Source organism: Rhea americana, unplaced genomic scaffold (genome assembly GCF_003343005.1).
Source record: "Rhea americana isolate MKP2758 unplaced genomic scaffold, rheAme1 scaffold_330, whole genome shotgun sequence".
Lineage (NCBI taxonomy): Eukaryota > Metazoa > Chordata > Aves > Rheiformes > Rheidae > Rhea > Rhea americana.
Window position 1 is genome coordinate 66,126 of NW_028186458.1, and position 21,324 is coordinate 87,449.

The 21,324-nt window shown below is 39.1% G+C and overlaps 1 protein-coding gene across 7 annotated transcripts in view; it reads right to left on the reverse strand.

Moving 5' to 3' along the window:
• FAR2 (fatty acyl-CoA reductase 2) overlaps positions 1-21,324 on the reverse strand; it is a 140,613-nt gene that overhangs the window by 37,122 nt on the left and 82,167 nt on the right. The window lies entirely within an intron of this gene.

The window sequence follows — 21,324 nt, forward strand, 5'->3', positions numbered from 1 at the left end:
ATTGAAATTCCTGTATCTCCACATCTCCTACATCCCCTTCTTATTTGCCCTTGGTGGCTGCTTACAGAACCACAAAGGAAGGAATAGAGGAAGAGAGCAGAGTACAGAGTGTGGAAGCTTCTGAAGCAACAGAATCTATATTTTTTTCAATTAGAGGAGGGGAACAGAACGCATTCTGGCTCCTCTTCTTTTGCTGCCGCTTGCCAATTGTCTCTCTTTGCTTATTTAAGGTGAGTCCTATGGGTAACCATCTTTGAGACAGAAATATGGGGAATCTCAAGAACCTACCCTAGTAATGTTGCTGACCAGCACCTGCAATTTTGCCTGTCTGGACAAGTGCACAGCTAGTTGCCCTCTCAACTGCTCTTGCCATCCTATTTTTCTGTGACTATGATTCACTTCCCTTTCCAAGTTTTCTACCCAGCCTTCTGCAGGGTAACAAGACTGTTCATCAACATATTAAAAAGTTCCCTATTTTCCCATATATTGCTCTGTCTGATGACTTGTTCAAAACTAGTATTTGGCACTCTGCTTTGCCCAGAACCCGAGATAGCAGGTATACTAAATAACAACACAAATATGCACAATCCTTCTGAAAGAAAAGTAAAACAATATTGTCATCACTTGGAAAGTGTTTATGGAAAAACAGCAATTTTTCTTAGTCTCCACTTCTACTCCCATTATCTCAACTGCCCGCCAGACGTGGGTAGCATGGGCATCTCAGAGTTACCGATAACACTAGAGTAGTAGAGCAGAGGGGTCTGGATTTAGATCTGCCCTGGGCCTTGAAAGCAGACAGCTACTGCAAGTTCCAGATGGAAAACTTTTATTTTGCAAATCTCACAGGCAAAGATGATGAAGCTTGAATTGCAATGTAAGAGCAGGAATTGTCAGACATAAATTAAACCTATGTTAAAAGAAAAAGGCATATGAAAGATTCAATTGAAACTCATAGAAAATATCCTCTTGTTTGACTAAAGGCTTTTTATCTTTCTGCTTACCTGATAATCAAATCTACTTACACCTTCATGTTCTTAGGGATAATTAAGATCAAACTTTCCCATTATGCAGCACATTGAGTACTTGACTTTACCACATATTTTGCCTCCATGTACTGCTACAAGTTCCTTCATAAACCTGAAACTTGAGCATGTTAACAGAAGTTTGGCGGTGATAATGTCATTTCAGTTATCTTAGTGATACCTAACTATATGTGTATTTTTTGAGAAAGGTAGTCTAGGGCAGAAGGTAGATTTTTAGGGAGAGCTAGAGAAAGCTATTCATGGACAAAGATTTTGACACGAGTCAAGTGGACTGTAGGAACTCAGTTCCTAATACTTATGTTCAGAACTCCATACTAGCAGTATTATTATCTTTAAAAAGCTTGTCTTCTAACAAGAGGATGCTAGAGTGGCTGTCTGAATATGCATCACCTGTGAGCTCACATATGAGCATAACAGCAAACCCTGATGAGACACAAAATGGAAAGTTCTCTCAGAGAACAATACAAGATCAAGATTTTGATCACTTGCAATCTTTTAAGAATTTTTAGAACAATTCTGTATTTGTTTGTTATACTGCAAAGAAAATCATAGAATCGTAGAATCAGTAAGGTTGGAARGGACCTCTGGAGATCATCTAGTCCAACTCCCCTGCTCAAGCAGGGTCACCTAGAGCACGTTAGACAGGATCGCATCCAGGCGGGCTCTGAATATCTCCAGAGAAGGAGACTCCACAGCCTCTCTGGGAAACCTGTTCCAGTGCTCTGTAACTCTCACAGTGAAGAAATTCCCCCTCACATTCCGGTAGAACTTCCTCTGGTTCAATTTGTGTCCATTGCCTCTTGTCCTGTCACATGGGACAACTGAAAAGACTCTGGCCCCATCCCCTTGACACCTTCCCTTCAGATACACATTGATAAGATCTCCCCTCAGTCTTCTCTTCTTCAGGCTAAAGAGGCCCAGCTCTCACAGCTGTTCCTCATAGGGCAGATGCTCCAGCCCTCTGATCATTCTCATAGCCCTACGCTGGACTCTCTCCAGTAGCTCCATGTCTCTCTTGTACCGGGGAGCGCAGAACTGCACACATGTAAAACTCCATCCAATAAGAACGATCTTATTTTACACATATTTTCCCTTAGCATAAATAATGCAAAGGCAGAGAAAGAACGAATCAGCTTTTTCTCCATTTCAGTCACTGTATATAAAAATAAAAAAGCAATATTTCTCCAGTGCCAACCTGGCTTGAATTTGGAAAGTTATATTCTCCCTACATCTCATCTCCTCTTCACATTCCAGCTGTATGTAGCATCCCTTCACTTCCTGTGCCTATTGCTAGGTATTGCTACCACATGCCACCAGACAGCTGTAGTTTTATACCCCCTCTCAAGATTCATTGCATTTCTTGACAGAGGAAGGCACTTTCTAAATGTAAGCCTGCAAATCAGCAAAATGTTAGGAATCAGTAAAATGTTAGGGATCAGAGTACAGGAGCAGCTGTTTCACCAAAGCTTGCTGTCTCTTTCATGGATTCTGAAGATTTCAGACTTGTCAGCATTTTATGGGAAGGTGCATGAAGATTTAAAGCAAAAAATGTAGTTTATTTTGTGTTATTTATTTTGTGTTATTGGAGGAGTGCCTAACATATACACATGATTCTTAGCCTTCATCAAACAATAATTCCATATTTAAATCTGATTATCTCCATCACAGCTGACAAATAGCTGGTAATTCCACAGTAACTGCATGGGGTCTTAAGATTAGTCCATCTTTTCTTTTTAGATGCTATCTTCCAAGAGAGAATAGATTCAATAGATAGAAGTTGGCTGGCATACTGTACTGCTGAAACCATCAGAAAACACTGGCCAAATCAGCAGTACCTCAGAAGTGATACATTTTTAACCACAGGAATATAGTGGGAAGAAAGGAAAAGATGCTTGTTTTCAAGTTGATAAAYAATATCCATTATTAGGTAGATTGAGGGAAATCAACAATAATATATCATGCTTCCAGCGTCTTTTTTAGTATCCTAATGCATTCCAGTGGCAACACTGCTCCCTTAGCCAAAATAAAATGAAAGAACCTAACAAGTGCTATTCCCACTTTAATCCTCAAAAAAGTATCCACATTCTGCATAGGCTTTGTGCTAGCCCTCACTGCAGTTGAGAATTTCACTCCAAAACTTGCCGATTTTTTCTTATTCTATAATCAGGTAATTCCCACCTACAATAATCTGAGTTCTATGACTTCACATTACAATGTCAAGCACTTATGAAAACAGCACTTCTAGAAATTACCATTGTTATATTTGTTTGAGTGAGTTTGATAGGCATCTCCTTTTATCCCTGCCCACTTAAGCTTTGACCTCCCTCTCCAAAGGACCTCTATAAATCTCCCTGTTCTCTGCTCTTGCCTTAAAGTCTGTAATGGGTCAGAGAGATTCCTGACCATCATCTTTCAGTCAGAACATTTTCTATACCAGAAAGATTAAAAAAACTTCAAAGAAATGGCAAATTCCACAGTACAGGAACAGTGCAGATGAAACTAGTAATAATAAAAAAAGAATCACTGAACGATGTAAATTGCCAAAGACTTTACTTCTTACTCAGGCCACATTGTCAGTGAAACAATATGTCCACACAGTAAAAGATTGAATGTCTAAAACACGGCCTACTTTGAAAAGGACTTGCTTGAATTTGGTAAGACCAGTATCTTCTAACTGCTTTTTAAAGAAGCCTGGGTACCTTTTTTCTCTTTGAACACATCAATCTTTAGCACCAAAAGACCAACTTACTATAGGAGGCTCTATACAAGATGGCACTTGCTTGAGAAATATGGATAGGACAGAAAGCAATTCTCCTACGTGCTTAGTAACACAACCTAACACTACTGTTTGTGCTATGTGCCCTGATGGAACGGGCTGAATAAAAATGCTCTGGCCCAGCAATGCAAGTGGTGGGGAAGACAGGCTATTGCTCTTAATGATGTTATCAACAGTCTGTGAATTGCTGTGGCCCCCTTCTGTAGCCAGTGGTTTCCCTGGCTCCAGCAGTGGCAGCTCACATCATTGCTATATGAGCTCTGGAAGCCCTTAGCTGAATGCCTGGGATAACACTCACCATTGTTCCTTTGCATGTCCCTGACCACTTCTGTTAGTACTGATATCTATTTTCAGTGAGACTATTTAAAGCTATGTTTGTGCTTACTCACCTTACTGGATCAGGGCCAAATAGTTTGGTGACTGATCCAGAAAGCATGAAGTTTTTGAGTGTAGCCTGCAAAGGTAACCTTCTGCTGTGGTAAAATGACAGCAATCAGTTTGGGCATCCATATTATACTATTTTAACTAGGTGTTGCCAGCATTTTTTTTTCAAGACCAATACAAAATGGACTTCTCTGATTGGTGTGCAATGGGGCAAAGTCTGTTTAACAGCAGCTGGAATGCTAGGTTTCTCTAAGAAGATTAGCAGAAGATGCTAACTTATATTGTAGTATGCACATTTCAAAGAATTACTGTATGAGAACACCTAAAATGGAAGAAATATAGAGTTCCCACAGACTGCAACAAAAGGCCAAAGCTTCTCATATGTAAGTAACTGAGACAGTTCAGCTAAAAGAACAGTAAAAAAAAAGCCTTCTATCTTTTCAGAGGTATAACAAAAAAGAAATAGATTGGATTGCTTATCATAATTCAGGAGAATATAAGCTGGAATTGGTTCTGTAAAGGAAATACAAATAATTTATTCCAAGTATAATATAGGCCAAGTGATAAAACATCACAGCAGCAAATCCTTTAGCGAACATGGTATCCGTTGGTGTGTGGAATAATTTCAGAAAGAAAACATTTGAAGTCCCCTTTTCTGAACAAAGCATTGGTGTATAAATGCTAAGGAACAGTGTATATATAGATATATAGCCTAATCCTCTGAAGTATATATTCCTCTATGATTTCAGCAGCAGTACCAGAAATGCACAAAAGTGACCAACACAAATCTGAACTACTGAAAGTATCCAAATCATGCAAATAGCTCTGTAAAAGCCAGCCTGAACTCTGCAGTTTATTTCTGACAAAAGACCTTGTCAAATATATCACYACTACATTTTCTGCTGATAAACTTCTCCAATACAGTCTTGAAGAAAGAAAGGTTCACAACTGCTTTTAGAATTGCCATTATAGCAAATCTATAAAATCAAGATTTGGGCAGCTTCTTGGCCTAAAGTAATTACTCTGCAATTAATTTTAGTCTGGTACACTCCCAACAATAAGCATCAGAACTACTCAGCCAAGAAATGTGTGAAAATGCAGCTCAGGCAGCGTTAATCAGGATAGTTGGTCCCTTTTTTCCTTGTGAACTCTCTGCCTCATTTCCTCCTCAGAAAATTGCTTTTAAGTATGGTTCTTCTCAAGACAAATAAAACATAATTCATCTAATCAGTCAGAAAGCATATACCAGAGCGTCCCTCATTTTAGGAAAACAAATGGCTTCTGCTTCAAGCTAGTGTTATTGCTTTCTCTTGAACAAAGCTAATGTAGTGGAAATTCAGTACTCATGACAAACATCTAGTAAACAAAACAGCCAATTATTTAAAGATAATGACAAGAGAAACAGAGAGCTCACGGACAACAAATTTCAATCTAGGTCAACTAAGGTTAATATGTATAGCCAGCTGCTTAGGATGTGGTCTTAAATAACTAATTTCCTTAAAATTGGGCTGCTGACAACGCCTGCTCTGCTTTTTTTTTTTTTTTTTTTTTTTTTCAAGAATACTCAAGTTACCTGCCGGTTCCTCTGGAACACAAAAAAGAGCTCTTTCTAAGACAGGTGTTATAGACACGAGTATTAAGACCTGACAGACACGGGAAAAATTTCTTTGGTCTACAACACCGTAACAGAGGTGAGTGGACAAGCCACCAGCTGAATATGGAGTCTTACTACATTCATTATCAACTGGTCTTGTGTCCCTGTACGATCTTTAGAAATGTATTGTTTGTACAGTTTGATAGTATGCTTGACATTAATACAAGGGACAAATTTGATTGCAGAGAAGGGGGATGACAACACTTCCAGTTATTTCCTACAAAAACAGTTTAACATATTTCTTCTCATTCATTTTCCATAACTGTTTGCCTTCTCAACTCTCCACCACAGCTATGCCCCAGTKTGACAAGGAGAAAGGCAAGAGGGCAGTCAGCTGCCAAAGCAGTCCAGGAATAGCTGGCTGTGACTGGAATTCCATCCATTTCCCCTTCAACTCCTGCTACGTAGAATTCACAACTGAGTACTTTGAGAATCAATTTATGTAATTGAAAATGTTAAGAAGTACAGACTTATCCAGATATAGGACCTGACTCTGCTTTTCCATACTCATTGCCTTAATTACAATTCTTTGAAGCTTCACTACTAGACCTTTCTTGGGCACCAAGAAATAGCATTTGATGAGTTCTCAAAAGCTAAATAGTCAGGAGCAGAGGCTGTGGAAAACACAGATGCCTCATTTTCTGAGACATTTAAAGAAATGATCAAGACTCTTCTCATTTTTAAGTACTTAAAAATTGGATTGCTTTTTAGTAGTCTATGGAGATAGGAGGACTTAAAAATAGCAACTACACAGAGCAATCTCTATTCTCATTGTTGCATTCTCATTTACAGTTATATTAAGATGCACATTAAACATCACTGGTGCAGACCTTGAGGTTTTTCCCTTCTGAAAACATAAGATCTAGGTGAATAGTCACACAATTTGTGCAGTGTGAGGATTTCTAGGGTGGGGGGAGTGTCACAGGCAGCAGCTGCAAAAAATGCTTTCAGATACAACTCCCTTGCACACTGAGCATTAGTAAGGGACGTCTCTCCATCTAGCACAGAATGTCTTCAGTCTGTGATGGCACAGGCCAGACTCAGCTATGTACAAATACAGATTTTTCCTCACCAGATTAGATCTTACAAAAAGAAAGAAGACACAGTACAGCCCTGAGTGAGATGCAGTCCTGGCTGCAGAGAAGTCACTCTCTGGGGGAAGTTTCACAGGACTGAATGATGTGAAAAAGAGGCAGCCACCCCAGACTAAATTTAGCATGATGACCTCCTCAACCAGCTGCAAAACAGCTGACCCAGTACAAACACAACCAGCTGATGGCATTGCATAGAAGTCTTTGTTTATACAAGTGACCGTGTCCTCAGGAGGCTAAAACTGAGCCCCACAGATGTCTCAGCGGTCTGCTAAGAATATCGCTGTGTGTTAAACGATGCATTAACTTACAATGTCACTTTTCAATGAAGACTGAACTGTTACACAGAACAGAAGCTGAACAAATCAACATCAATGCATCAAATACTTAATGGTACTCAAATACAAACAGGTTGTTGCACACGTTGTGGTGAGACGACAGCTGAAAATCTGGGAAATGTGTAAGTGGAGCAGTGAACATGCTGGAAAATTCTGTGCTATGAGGAACTGGCAGTCAGGCAACAGTAAGAGCCTTGCTGAACTACCACCACTTGCAAGGGTCAATGATTTTTGAACTCATATCTATACTCGTAAATTAAGCAGTGCAGGTTATATTCTAGGCACAGAATCTTAATCCTCTGTACTGTTTCATTGTTTGAATGATCTCAGTATAGTTTTGGAGTGAACCAACTATCAGAAAAATGAGCAAGTCCTTGGGAAGAGTTTGGGAGTCAGCTCAGGCCAGAGGCTTTTCTCAACAGGTAGCCCACAGGTGGCCAGTGTTCTGAAGGATAAGAAAGCGTAACGGCCTGAATGCTAGTCATTTCCTGCCAGTTGCTGCAGTGCCTGAAAGTGGTCCTAAGAACATAGAGTATATAGATCTTGTCATACAGTACAATCATCTGAACATAGAACTTTTGCATTAACCTAGGACAATTTCTCAATTGCACCATTTTTCTTTGGTGTGAAGAAGATGCTGGTGTCTACCCCCACAACTCAATCACAAATGGTGGCACTGCTTTTGTCTGCAGATGTTGCATGGAGCCATGCATGGCCATCTTCTAAAGCAAACTGATCCAAAGAGTTCAACTCCATAGTCTTCAAGTTAATCTTGCAGTTAGTCAAGCAGTCCGCAGAGCTGTTCACTAAATCTAAATCCAACGGAGCATTAGCCTGAAATCTGTATAATACAGCTTGTGAGTTTCAGTTGCTTCTGTAATTAGGTCTGTAAGAATACTTCAGCTTTCTTATCTATTCCACATACATTTTTTATGTTATGTTCTTCATAGCAATAACTTCAATCAATGTAATTTTTTAATCAGTTCTTTAAAAAAAAGCACTAAATCCATGTACCTCCACTTAAATGTCTGCTTCAGCTCCTCTTTCCTTGCTGTCACTTGAACGATAATCATATTTTACATTCTCATAGTAAGGTTATATGCACCACACATCCTGAGTAATGTGGAAAATTACAGGGTGATGATCAGAAGCCAATGCAGGTTATGAATCTGATAGAAAATACCAAATCAGTACAGAAAGAGAAGTCACTTGTGAAAAAGAGTCTAAGTCTAGTCAAGAAAATAGTCTAAGAAAAAAATCTAAGAAAGGATGACTTAACCACTAAAAACTGATTTTCTGTAGTGTCACTATTCCAAGCAAGCAAGGAATTCTCGAATAATCTTGATTTCCATCCAAGAAACCTTCAGCTTAGGGAATTTAAAACTTCTTTAAGAAGACAGAAAAAATCAAGTCCAGCTGCTTACAGTGCAAAGTGGCTCTGCAAATATAGTTGTTACCAGAGACACACTGTAATTAATGTCCCTGATTATGGCCAATTCTCAGAAGAATTCATAGAAACACTTCAGAAATGGTTGCAGAACCCTGCATGCAAGCCTGATGGATAGATTCACAGCTCACAGTTTCTCTCTGACTCCAAGGTCTTTGCATGTTATACAAAATATGGACTACTTACTATGGACACTTACCATCACTTGCACTCCTATCAATTGTCCCAGCTAAAACCATACTATTAAAACTTTTTGACTGGAGAATCTATGACTCAAGACATTTTTCACCCTGACATGCAACCTTTATTTTACTCACAAAAGTACCCTAGATCTATTAACAGAAAAGTTATTTTTCTCTGAAGATATATTTTCAACTTATACCTCTTCCAAGGAAGATCAAACACGAGAACTCACATGAACTGAAATTGCATTCATGTTTTCTGCATACCTTGTCTTTAGCTTCCTGAGTGATATTTCACCACTTAATTTTTATGCTTCCCAGCTCATACAAGCCATCTGTGCCACTGAAGACATGGAGAACAATACTGTGTTTGCCTTTATAGAAAGAGATGTTCAGGAGATGATTCCCAAGATTAAAGCCCATTTTCTAAGGAACATTAGCTTCAAGTCTGAGGCTGTAGCTTCTCACAGAGATAGGCATTTCCTTGTGTGTTGTTCAAAACAGTTTAGACTATGATTTTCCAGGCCCAGACATCAATTCTGAAACATTTCTGCAGAACATTTTGTATGGGTAGCTTTTTGATCTGTTAAATAGTTTAACAGTTCAGTATCTTATTTTAGCTTAAAACGGTTCAAAAATATACAATCATTTACTTTGAAAATGGATGTTTGTATTATAAGTGCCAAAGAGAAATGGTTAAACAACAGAACCTAGAAGTCTGATGACAAGCTCAACCAACCTTGACGCAGTTGCTTCCAACTTGGAAAGTGAATTAAATCCTTGATTTTGCCACTAGCTGAATCCTTGATCTCACCAGTGATTGTAAATGGCAAAATTTTGCACAAAATGAGGGAACTTAATTCATAAATAAAATGACAGTAGGGACATTGTTCACCCATCTTAAATGTACTGTTCTCTAGCAGGTGCTCCCTAACTGGACAGTGGTACAGAGATGTGGCTTCTGTAATCTATTTTCAGATTYCACAGTATATAGTAAAAGAAAAAGAACTGGTACAAAGAAATATTATCCAACACAATGCCCTAAATCATCTAACACAAGTAGAAAAGAAGCATTGAATGAAGGTAAAATAAAGTTCCAGACTACTTAGTACTATTTGTACTAAACACAAATGAAGATCTACTTTGACTGCTTCAAAATGTTTGACTAATAGAAGAATTTATTTTGTAAACTGGTTTAAATGATGATTAACAATTTCCTACCTAGCTGCAGTCAGCTCTAAATTAAAAGTTTTGCTGAAGATACACACTTTAAAATAATGTCTTTCTGAGCTGTGCTAGTTCTGGAGGGCTAACAAAACTAGACTTGTATTCTGGTAAATATACTAATCAAATGAATCCTGGAAAAATATTGGTGAGTAAGAAATATTGCTTATTTAATCAAATCTACTTTTCCCATTGGTAAAATGTAAATGACATTTATCTAATTCCTAGCTGGTGACCTGTTAAACACCTCAGAAATAAAACATACATATTGCAAGTCTGGTATATCAAAAGGCTGGTAAGGCGCTCTAGAGAGCTTACTCATGGCACAAATAGCCCTTAGTATTGGGTACTTCTTCTGTGGTGAAAAATATCTTTCATAGGGAAACACTTTAATCCATCTTCTTAGAAACCTGATGACTGAAATCTTTCAATATTGGTCATGATAGGCATTATCTGAACTGATAATGAAATCATGAGTCTTAAGGAATAGATACATCTTTATTAACACTACTGAGTTGAAATGAATTTAACTGAAGAATTTGTTCATTTTAGCTGTGTATATTGGGGATTCTATAAGACATATTTGGAAATCGTTCCACCTGCAAACCTCATTCTTTTGGGAAACTTTAGAGAGAGGCATTTTTAGGCGTGGCTCAGAGATTGTAAATGCCTATAGCTCCTTTGAGGTGCCTACAGCTCTAAAGCAGGGTACATGCAGGATAGACATGAAATATGGGTCCCCTGCTGCCTCGATTCACCTCATAGCTGAGGATCCACATAATATATCTGACACCTACTGAATAATCTGGTGTTGCTTGTCATGGGAAGCATCTCAGCCATAGCAGCTCGATCTGAATCTCTACCAGTGGCTCAAAAGTACAACTAGCTAATCCAGATATGATTTATTTTTGTGATTTTTGTCTCAAGATCTTTGAAGGTGCCACATAAAAAAGTAGACTTACACTGACCTTCATCAGAAGTCAGTACTATCAGTAGTTTCCTGTGCCACCTTCAAGTAGATAGAAGCAAATCTGTAGAAGCAAAAATTCTGCTAGCTCAGATTTCCTTATTTTCATTCTGAGTTTCAAGTTTTTGTCTGGTACCTGATTTTATGCCCTCCTGTGCTCTATGATAAATACATTAGCACATTATATTTTATTATGCATTAGAAACTGATCAGAGAAATTTTTTCATAGCAGAGCTATTAAAAATAGTTTCTCTCTTCATCAGAAATAAATACCACTGTCAAGTATGTAATAGGCAGCATAGCTTCATAGTTCATTTTTGTGTTTATACTATGTTTATTGTTCATATTTCTATTCTTCAGCAAATTAACTTGATAGATTTATTCTTTTCTGAGAGTTGGTCTTAGTCATTGGAGTATGCTCACCCAGAACCATCTGTTCCCCAAGAGTCCCTGCCTACACACCACAGTAGAATTACGTCTACAGTGAATTTCTGCTACTAGGAAATAAATGTCTGTACCAAGATAAGTGATGGAAGTCCCAACAGAGAAAAAAAGAGGCACTCATGTCTTTGTTCAGAAGTATTATAAAATGTTTATATGTAATACCCATTACTCAAGGGCAAACTCTGGAGGATAAGTGAACAGATCAGCCCCACCCTTCTAGCGTCACAATTTAATCCAGAAAAAGATACTGAAAGCCATGGGGGCATCATCATGAGCAGCAAATGAGGAAATATGTCCCAATCTTGTTTGTCAGCCACTTGAAAAACATTTAAGACAGGAAACGCTGCTTTTTGACTATCTTCTCTTTCATACCTAATGGAGACAGTACGATCACATAATCTATGTCAATGTTTAATCAGTGTAAATGGGAATACCTCCACTGATGCCATGTATATATAGCTATTATTTTATACAGGAAAGTCCATATAGAGGGTTTCCCCACAGTATGATACCCACATTTTCATTAGAGAGGACAGTTGGTCCAGAAACTAACACACCGACTTGAGATCAACTAGATTCAGCTCCCTGCTCAACACCCATTGCTGATTCCCATGCCCTTGCTACAATACTGAGAGTTCAAGACCAGCACAGGAAGTGTGGATACACAGAAAGTAGATGATGTTGTGACACTCATCCTTCCTTGTCCAGAGTCATGGCACTAATTTCACTGAGTGCATTATGTCTGAGCTTGGGGTGATGCCCCTCAAATTCCTTCCTCTGACCTTTTTGTGATCATGAGGAAGTCACATAATCTTTCTGACTCAGTCTCATTCCATCTAGCTACCTAAGTAACTGTCTGAGAGGGTTCAATCAGATTAAACCGAAGCAGATGATAGTTGGTATCATCTTCCATCAAACCTGTTACATCTGCCAAGTAATAAATAATAATATTAAAGCAGTAAGCCCTGTCTTGGAGGTCTCATCTGAACTGCAGACCACAAACTAGACACTAAAATGCACCCTGTGCTACGTGTTCCTGCTTCCCCAAATACCAGAACCAAGTGCATCCTGCGTAGCTGTCACCTTTGTTTATGTTATTCAAGCAAGAAGACAAATTGCAGTAGAGAAGTGAGTGAATGCATGTCAAGCCTTCAATAGAAAACAAATGGGCAAAGAGTGAGAAAGCCAGTAGCTGATTTCACAACAAAAGGGATATTATTTAATAAATAGCATTTCCCTTGCCTTTTACCAATATTTTCATTTAGTTTTTAGAAGTGACCTGCTAAAACAAACACCTGCAGCAGTGCTGCTGATCTTACAGACTTTGTCGAAGTTTCTAGAATAGAAATGGCATTTCTTGGCATTTTTAATTTTCAGTATTACAGCTTGGGAGCCCTGGCAAGATGCCAGTCTATGGGCTTGACTGTGCCTTTGAGTGGAATTTCATCTAGCATTGCTATTAGAACAAAAATTAAGGAAAAGAAGGGAAACAAAGTGGTGAGTAAATTAAAGGCAATTTCTGCCAGAGGACAGAAGTACAAAACAAGGTGTAACCAGAGAAATTAYCCAAGCACATGGGAACTACTATGCAGGATCAGACCTGAGGTCTCTTTGTTCTCACCCTTGTCTGGCAACAGCTACAAGGGAGGTTTCAGAGCAAGATATAAGAACTCTGCACCAGGCAGCTGGGGAATTACTGCTTCCCATTAGGTTTCATCCTGGTTTATAAGAGGAAGGGACTGTTTCAAGTAATTAAGTCTATGTTATAATATTGCCTATATTTGTTACTCATAAAATTTTTTATCCATACAAATGTTTAGCATGGTATGAAGCCTCCTTTCATCACCTCAATAAAAGCACATGCAATTAATTTAAACATTTAATTATACTTTAGTAAATTGCTCTTACCTTTTTCAGTGCTGAACTTGCCTGCTTTCACTTTCACTAAATATCATTTTTTTCCAGGCACTGGGTTTGCCTTATTTTCTTTTTTTATTTTTTGGCATATATGTCTTTCAGCCTCTCTAGTTTGATTTTCTGTTGTTTCTCTTGACTGCTAGGGATGTGAACATCTRTTAGTGAATGAGTGATCTGTTGTCAAGCATACAAAGCTGACTGCTTTCCTAGAGAGCATCTGTACTCCAGGGAACTTGTTGTTTCCGCAGGCACATAGCCACAGAAAGCAGATTTAAAGAGGACCATCCCAAAGTTGTATGAGTAGCTGGCAACTAATACTGATTAAATTGCTCTGAACCTTCCAGATTAGACTTGAGGCTGAAGGGACAGAAGGATAACTGAAAGTATCCAGACATACATAACTTTTGGATTGCAAATCATTTTTGATTAAATATTCCATTAATATCTAACTATTATAAAGCATTTTTCTTCAATAGATCTTGAAGTTCTTTATAAAGAGGTCCATATCATTTTTTCAGAAGAGGAAACAGACACCCAAGTTTGAAATGACTTGCCCAAGGTCGCATAACAGATCAGTTGAAGAACGGGGAAGAGAACTATCTTAAATTAATTCCAGTTCAGCCCTGCAAGGGGTCATATTCATTCCTTAACTGTTTCTTCCATGAGGACTGCAATACAAGTGCTAAATTAACACTAGAACTATGGCACAGACTGAAAATAAAACCTCTGTTACAAAAAAATAAATGAACAACAGCAGACACATTTTACATTTAGGAATATCAGCTTATAACTGGAGCATAAGAAATCACATTTAAAAGTGGGAGGTTACACTGCAGAGAATACACCTGTAAAAGAACATACTCCCCTTATCAATATCAATAGCTCTTCTTTAACTGTGCATTCTTATTCTATATGACTGCAAGGAGACCAGAGGTCACTATGGAGAAGGGGGAAGAAATGAGTGAAGTGCAGTAATGCAAACCTTCGAGAAAACAGTTAATGATGGATGCTTGTTCTTGCTTCTGAGTAAGCTGGGCAGATTACTCTTTCTAGATCTCCAAGCTTACAAAGGAAGAGGATACAAATAACTGTGGTACTGGACTTTAAGAAGAAGAAAGAAGGTGTATGCAAGTTGAATCTGTCTTTTCCAATCTACCAGTTAAGGTAGGCAGACACAAAAGTTTTCAAATAAGATTCAGGAAAAAGGCATGTATCCTCTATTACTTCTGTGCTTCGCTCTTTGTGCTTTTCTCCCTCCATAAGCTGTTTTCAATACATTCTAATTAGAAGCCAGTATTCCTCTGGAGGAAAACTGCCTAGAGGTACATCCTCTGGAGTTACACAATTAGAAAATACGGAAATTGCTGCTTGGTGATCCAGTGGTTTCATCTGAAAAAAAATGTCCTCAGAAGGACACATTTGAGAGGGATTAAGAGGTAGCTCACATGTAACTGAGACAGAATGAGCAAATGAAATGAATACATGTACAGCAACTAAGGGAGGCAAACAAAAGGATCACATGCTGATTCACAGATCAGCATGGAAGCAGCTATGTCAGCTCTCATTTGATACAGTACAGATTCCAAATCAGTGCTGAAGTAGGTATGTAATGGTCTAAGAACTTTTAACAGAAATAATCTTTGATCCCCAGAACACCTCTTAAAAAGCTTTCTATGTATTGCCTTTTTTCTGTAAACATATGGATAACATGCAATTGGATTAGGCTAAATGTGTCACTGCTATAAATAGCAGCAGGGAACCACTGTCTTCAGGTTGCTGGAGCTTGTTCTTTCATGTTTGCTTCAATAGGAGGTTTATCTTTGCACTTTATTACAGTCATAAGCAAGGCTTTTGTTTAGCCACACCTTTGGGCCTCCAGTATAAAGAATGCTTGCTTATCGCAACAGTTACTCAGTCTCTTATGCTAAATAATGAATGAAACATATTCTGTGCAATATATTTTTGTAACTTCTCAAGCAGACTAACCATAAATATTTTAACAAATTACTTAAATATTTTTTCATGCAACCGATCCAGTCCATCACAAAGAGTAATTTAATAGCATACATTTCCATGTAAAAGTTGTGATGTCTACTTAAATTATTTGCTTTCTTTTATTGATGCATGATAAATGTTCATCTTTGAATCAAAGACAATGTGCAGACTCACAGAGGCACAGAAATTTAGCCCCATTTACATGGATGTACTTCAGGATAAACTGGAGAAGTAATATAATGTACAAGCAGCTTTTCAATTTAATTTAAAATTAAATATCACAGATTTTGCTTTTTGGCCTGGTTTCCAAGGAAACATTTCCAGCTACTATCATGGAGGTTAAAGGTTGACTGTCAAGCCCACAATTTCTCTTTTTTTCKGGCCCATCAATTTAATTTCTTTTATTATCCAGTCTTTCCTACTGAAATACATGCTAATATAGGGGCAGTAGTTTCTTAACGCATGAAAACTGATCGGTATTTCCCAAACAGGCTCCCCAAAAGAGACACTCAAAAAGCATTAGCAAAGATTAAAGGAGAGTAAATTAAATCAACACATTCAAGTTACTTTAAAATGTGATATCCAGATTTGTATATGTGCAAGTCTAGCACAGTGTTTACAAATATCTACCGGAAATAATCTACACTTTTGCTATTTATCCCTAACAAGCAGATGGGCTCCCACATTGCCTCTTTCAGAAGCACAAACATATTTTGAAAAACAAAATGAAACAAGTAAGAGTTCAAGAATGTGTGCTCAGGTCTTTGACCAGTTGTGCTATTATGAAGATGAGATTTTCATAAATATCATCCATTAGGATATCCGCATTTTGAAAAATACAGTAGTTATGAGGTGATGAAGACCTCAAAAGATCAAACATCAACATCATTGATTTTTGAAGACAAGGTGGCAATACAAAGCCAAAGTAGTCTTKTTTTCTCACTGTATCCAGTTTGTATACATACAAAAGATTCATTTTACTTCTATTAAAATGCAGAGAGAGAGACAATTGGGAGAAAATCCCAAATTTCCCCGTACTTTTCTTTGCAGAAGGCAAAAAGAAAGAAAAAAAGAACAGAAACGTGAATAAGAGCAAAAGTAGACATGGCAGCAGTAACTTATCTTTGAGTCTGTGTAATTAAATTGAGTATAACAGCCAAGTCCTTGTATCTATGTGAATGCAAATATCCAGCTGCTATCTCTTCCTCTATACCTACAGGGATTATATTATTTGTCATTCTCTTTCTGCAGGTACATCTCCGCATGATGAGAGCTTCTTCCCTTTTTGGAAATCTAAACCCTGGCTAAGAAAATATGTCCTCATTCTGCAATTAACAGCAACAGTACTGAATTCATACATATTAGGATCACAAGGCTGAAAAAGTGAGTGATCTCAGGTGAGGTAAGCATTCACAGGTAAGGAAACTGGAGAGAAGTGAGAAGACTTGCCTAACATCACCCAGCTTAGAAGAGAGACCAGGTCTTCTAAGCGTTGGCTCCCATTGGAATGTGCCTATAGCACAGATAATACCTTCCAGCTTCAACAGACACGTGCTGACCTGGGACTGAGGCATATGCTGGCTTGGCCTGGTCCCTTTGTATATATATATATATGTATTTTTTACAAAAAAAAGTGGTAGGTATAGAGGAAGAGATAGCAGCTGGATATTTGCATTCACATAGATACAAGGACTTGGCTGTTATACTCAATTTAATTACACAGACTCAAAGATAAGTTACTGCTGCCATGTCTACTTTTGCTCTTATTCACGTTTCTGTTCTTTTTTTCTTTCTTTTTGCCTTCTGCAAAGAAAAGTACGGGGAAATTTGGGATTTTCTCCAATCTGTTCTTCTTCCCAGGATACTTGCATCAGCCCACACTCTGCTATTTTTGCTTCTCTTTTACCTTTTCCAAAATCTCTGTAGTAGCAGAAAGCTCAGTATGGCTTTTGTTAAGGAAACTCTTAGTAATATCTTTCAGAGACTAGAAAAGATTTCTACGAGCATTCTCCTCACTGCCTAATAGCATGAAGCCACCATCTTAATCCATGTCAGTCAGAAAACAAGGACATATAGAAGGTTCTTTTTAACAGTTACTGTTCATCTTTTCTTGACCTGCAAGATGCTCTTCTCATAAGTGTCCTGCACTACAATTGCTTTGTACTAAGCCTTTTGTTTTCCCATCTAAACTGCATACTACTAAGTATGGTCCTCCGAACCCTTCTGCACACAATTGACTAAAAAGCTCAATAATTCTCCTCTTTGGTCACATTCAACATCTCTGGTTAGATTAACAGCACAGAGGCTCTTCAAGGCCCAGCTGAGGGTGGTAGTCAGAGGCAGGAGCAAAAGAGCTATGAGATTTACGTGGAACTCAAAACTGTCCTTTTCTCTCATCCTCCCAGATACCATAAGCTCACACATCCCATAGTGATTATGGTAAAAAAGAACAGAAAGTCTTTGGTGAAACTTTTCCTCAAACTCATGTTCTAAGCTTTACGGGTGATGTCCTCAGCTCTTCCCCTTCTCCATTCCCTTCTTCTTATTATGTACAAAGAGATTTAATTTCTTTCTCTGTAGTCTGTACTAAAATTAGAATATAAAATTGGAGAGGAAGAAAGAATATCTTTATCCTATCTGTTAAAAGAAAATTTTCCTCTGAAGGCATGGTGCTGGACCCTGAATAAAATGCAAATAGAATGTACAGAATCACTGAATGATTGAGGTTGGAAGCGACCTCTGGAGATCATCTAGTCCAAATACTCCTGCTCAAGCAGGGTCACCTAGAGCATGTTGCACAAGATTGCATCCAGGTGGGTTTTGATTATATCCAGAGAAGGAGACTCCACAACCTCTCTGGGAAACCTGCTCCAGTGCTCTGTCATTCCCACAAGAAAGGAGTTTTTCCTTATATCCAGGTGCAACTTCCTGTGTTTCAGTTTGCGCTGTTGCTCTGCACCACTGAAAAGAGTCTGTTCCTTTTGACAACTTACCATAAGATATTTGCATACATTGATAAGATCCCCTCTGAGTCTTCTCTTCTCCAGGCTAAACAGGCCCAGCTCTTGCAGCCATTCCTCATAGGGGAGATGCTCCAGTCCTCTGATCATCTTCATAGCCCTATGTTGGACTCTCTGCAGTAGCTCCATGTCTCTCTTGTACTGGGGAGCCCAGAATTGGGCAGTATTGCAGGCATGGCCTCATGAGGGAAGTGTACAGCAGCAGGATCACTTCCCTTGACCTTCCTAATGCACCCCACAAGACCATTGGCCTTCTTGGCCACAAGAGCATGTTGCTCTTGGTCAACTTGTTGTCCACCAGCATTCCCAGGTCCTTTTCCACAAAGCTGCTCTCCAGTAGGTCAGCCCCCAGCCTGTAGAGGTGCATGGGATTATTTCTCCCTATGTACAGGACCCTGCACTTGCCTTTGTTGAACCTCAGAAGGTTTCTCTCCGCCCAGCTCTCCAGCCTGTCTGGGTCTCTCTGAATGGCAGTACAGCCCTCTGGTATATCAGTCACTCCTCACAGTTTTGTATGATCAGCAAAGTTGCTGAAGGTGTACTCTATCCCTTCATCTAATATTGGACCCAGTATTGGCACCTGGAGGACACCTAAGCTTCCCTATGTGAATGTTACCGGAGACAGTGACAATAGCCTTGTGGATTGAGAACCAGCTGAATGGTAGAGCTCAGAGTGTTGTCATCAGTGGCGCAGAATCTAGGTGGAGGCCTGTAGCTAAGCACTGTGCCCCAGGGATCAGTATTGGGTCCAATCTTGTTCAACTTATTCATCAGTGACCTGGATGAAGGGACAGAGAATTGATCAGAGAGYAACCCTTCAACAAAGGGAAGTGCAGAGTCCTGCAACTAAGGAGGAGCTGCTCTCCTACAGCTCTTCTCTCCGGCACCAAATAGTCGGATCCATCCTTGAGGCAGCTTCTATGCTGAGCTTTGCTCTCAACACAGTGACTTGCAGATGGTTATTGCTTTTCTCATTCCAGGATACTACTCCCTTACTGTCTCTGTTATTGCTCTATTTGGCTGTAATAAATGGGTATTTTATTACCCATTTCCTTTGCAGCAGGTGTGTAATGGTGCTGGGAAGGCACAAGGACACTCTGTTACATGCAGGGCTGGCTAACGTGACCTAAAGGCTCAAAGTGCCAAGGGAGGCAATGGCATGTGAAAGTTTCTTGTAGGTAGGATGATCTATCCTGACCTTTACACCACCTGTCCCTTGCCTTTAACCATGCTGGGGTCTTCTTCTGAAAATGGAAAATCTCAGACTTTATCCAGCCAGCTGGAGTTGTCCTTTCTGAAGAGCTTCATAAAAAGCTGATAAAACTAATTAATACTTTCTCGAGATATCCTTCCCTTCATTTTTGATGACAGAATGGAAGAGTTAACAGTGTATTGGAATGCACTGTTTTAAGCTACCTACAGACACAGATATTGTTCCGTTAGTGATGACAGATTATCAAGACTTTTCTTCACTGCAGTGTTGCCTAGAAACCTTCTCTCTTTTAGCTGATATCATAGTGCTGTCACCTGCAGTGCTTAAAGCCTGATTTGTCCCTGTTCATACAACGATTTCTAAGCAACCTACATTGGCCTGAGGACTAATCTATGATATTTTGGCAAAGCACTACAGTAGTATAATTAAAAATGGAAGGTCCAATAAATTCTAACATCCAGCTAAGTTAAGCTCTAATTCTTTCCTAATATGAATGCACTTAGAATGATCCAGTTCAGATCACATGAGCCCTGGGGGATGCCACTAGCCACAGGTCTCCAACTAGACTGTGTGCTACAACTAGACTCTGTGCCACTGATGAGAACCCTTTGAGCTCTGCCATTCAGCCAGTTCTCAATCCACCTCACTGTCCATTCATCTAACCCACACTTCCTGAGCTTATCTAGGAGGATGTTGTGAAGATATAGCTGCATCTTTCATTGCAAGCAACACTATTTAAAACATGATTTGATAATTTCCAGGGTATGGACACCCAGTAAAGAGAATACAGGAGTCTCTTCAGCAAGGTGAATGGCATAATGTGTATGAAACAAGGGATGGCACAGTGCTCAGCAGCACATTCAGTGCCATCAGTCTGTTGCCTTATTTCAGATATGACATATGTCTCACCATATGTGCAGAGTGCCTTAGTTTAGACAACTGCCAAGATATAATCAAACATTCTGAACACCCTTGGCCAGTAGGMACTTCAGCAAATGAGAAAGTCAGGAGGTGGCTGCTTTATTTCAGTTCTCCAGACTACATATGTAAGTAAATAAGCAGGTGTAAACTATCAACTGTTTATGATGAACAACACCCTCAGTCTAAACTTTAGATATGTATTCTCATTTCTTTCAACTTTCACGAAGACTGCAAGTAAAACTCCAGACTGCTGATAGGAAAAAGGGCAGCTCTACTCAGYTTAATCTGAGACCTCTTAATGTGCTCATATGATTGCTCGTGGGAAAATTGAGCTGAGAATTGTAGTTTGATAAGGAAAGGGAAAGAGGAAGCATTACTGGTCCATCTCCCCTGTGAGTTGATGCTCCATCCCCAGAAACAGGGAAGATGGAAAGGTGATGGAACAGCTCATCCTGGATGTCATCTCCAGAGATATGGAGGAAAAGAGGGTGATCAGGAATAGTCAGCATGGATTCACCAAGGGGAAATCCTGCTTAACCAACCTGATAGCCTTCTATGATGGACTGACTTGGAGGGTAGATGAGGGGAGAGCAGTGGGCGTTGTGTACCTTGACTTCAGCAAGGCTTTTGACACTATCTCCCATTACATCCTCCTAGATAAGCTCAGGAAGCGTGGGTTAGATGAGTGGACAGTGAGGTGGATTGAGA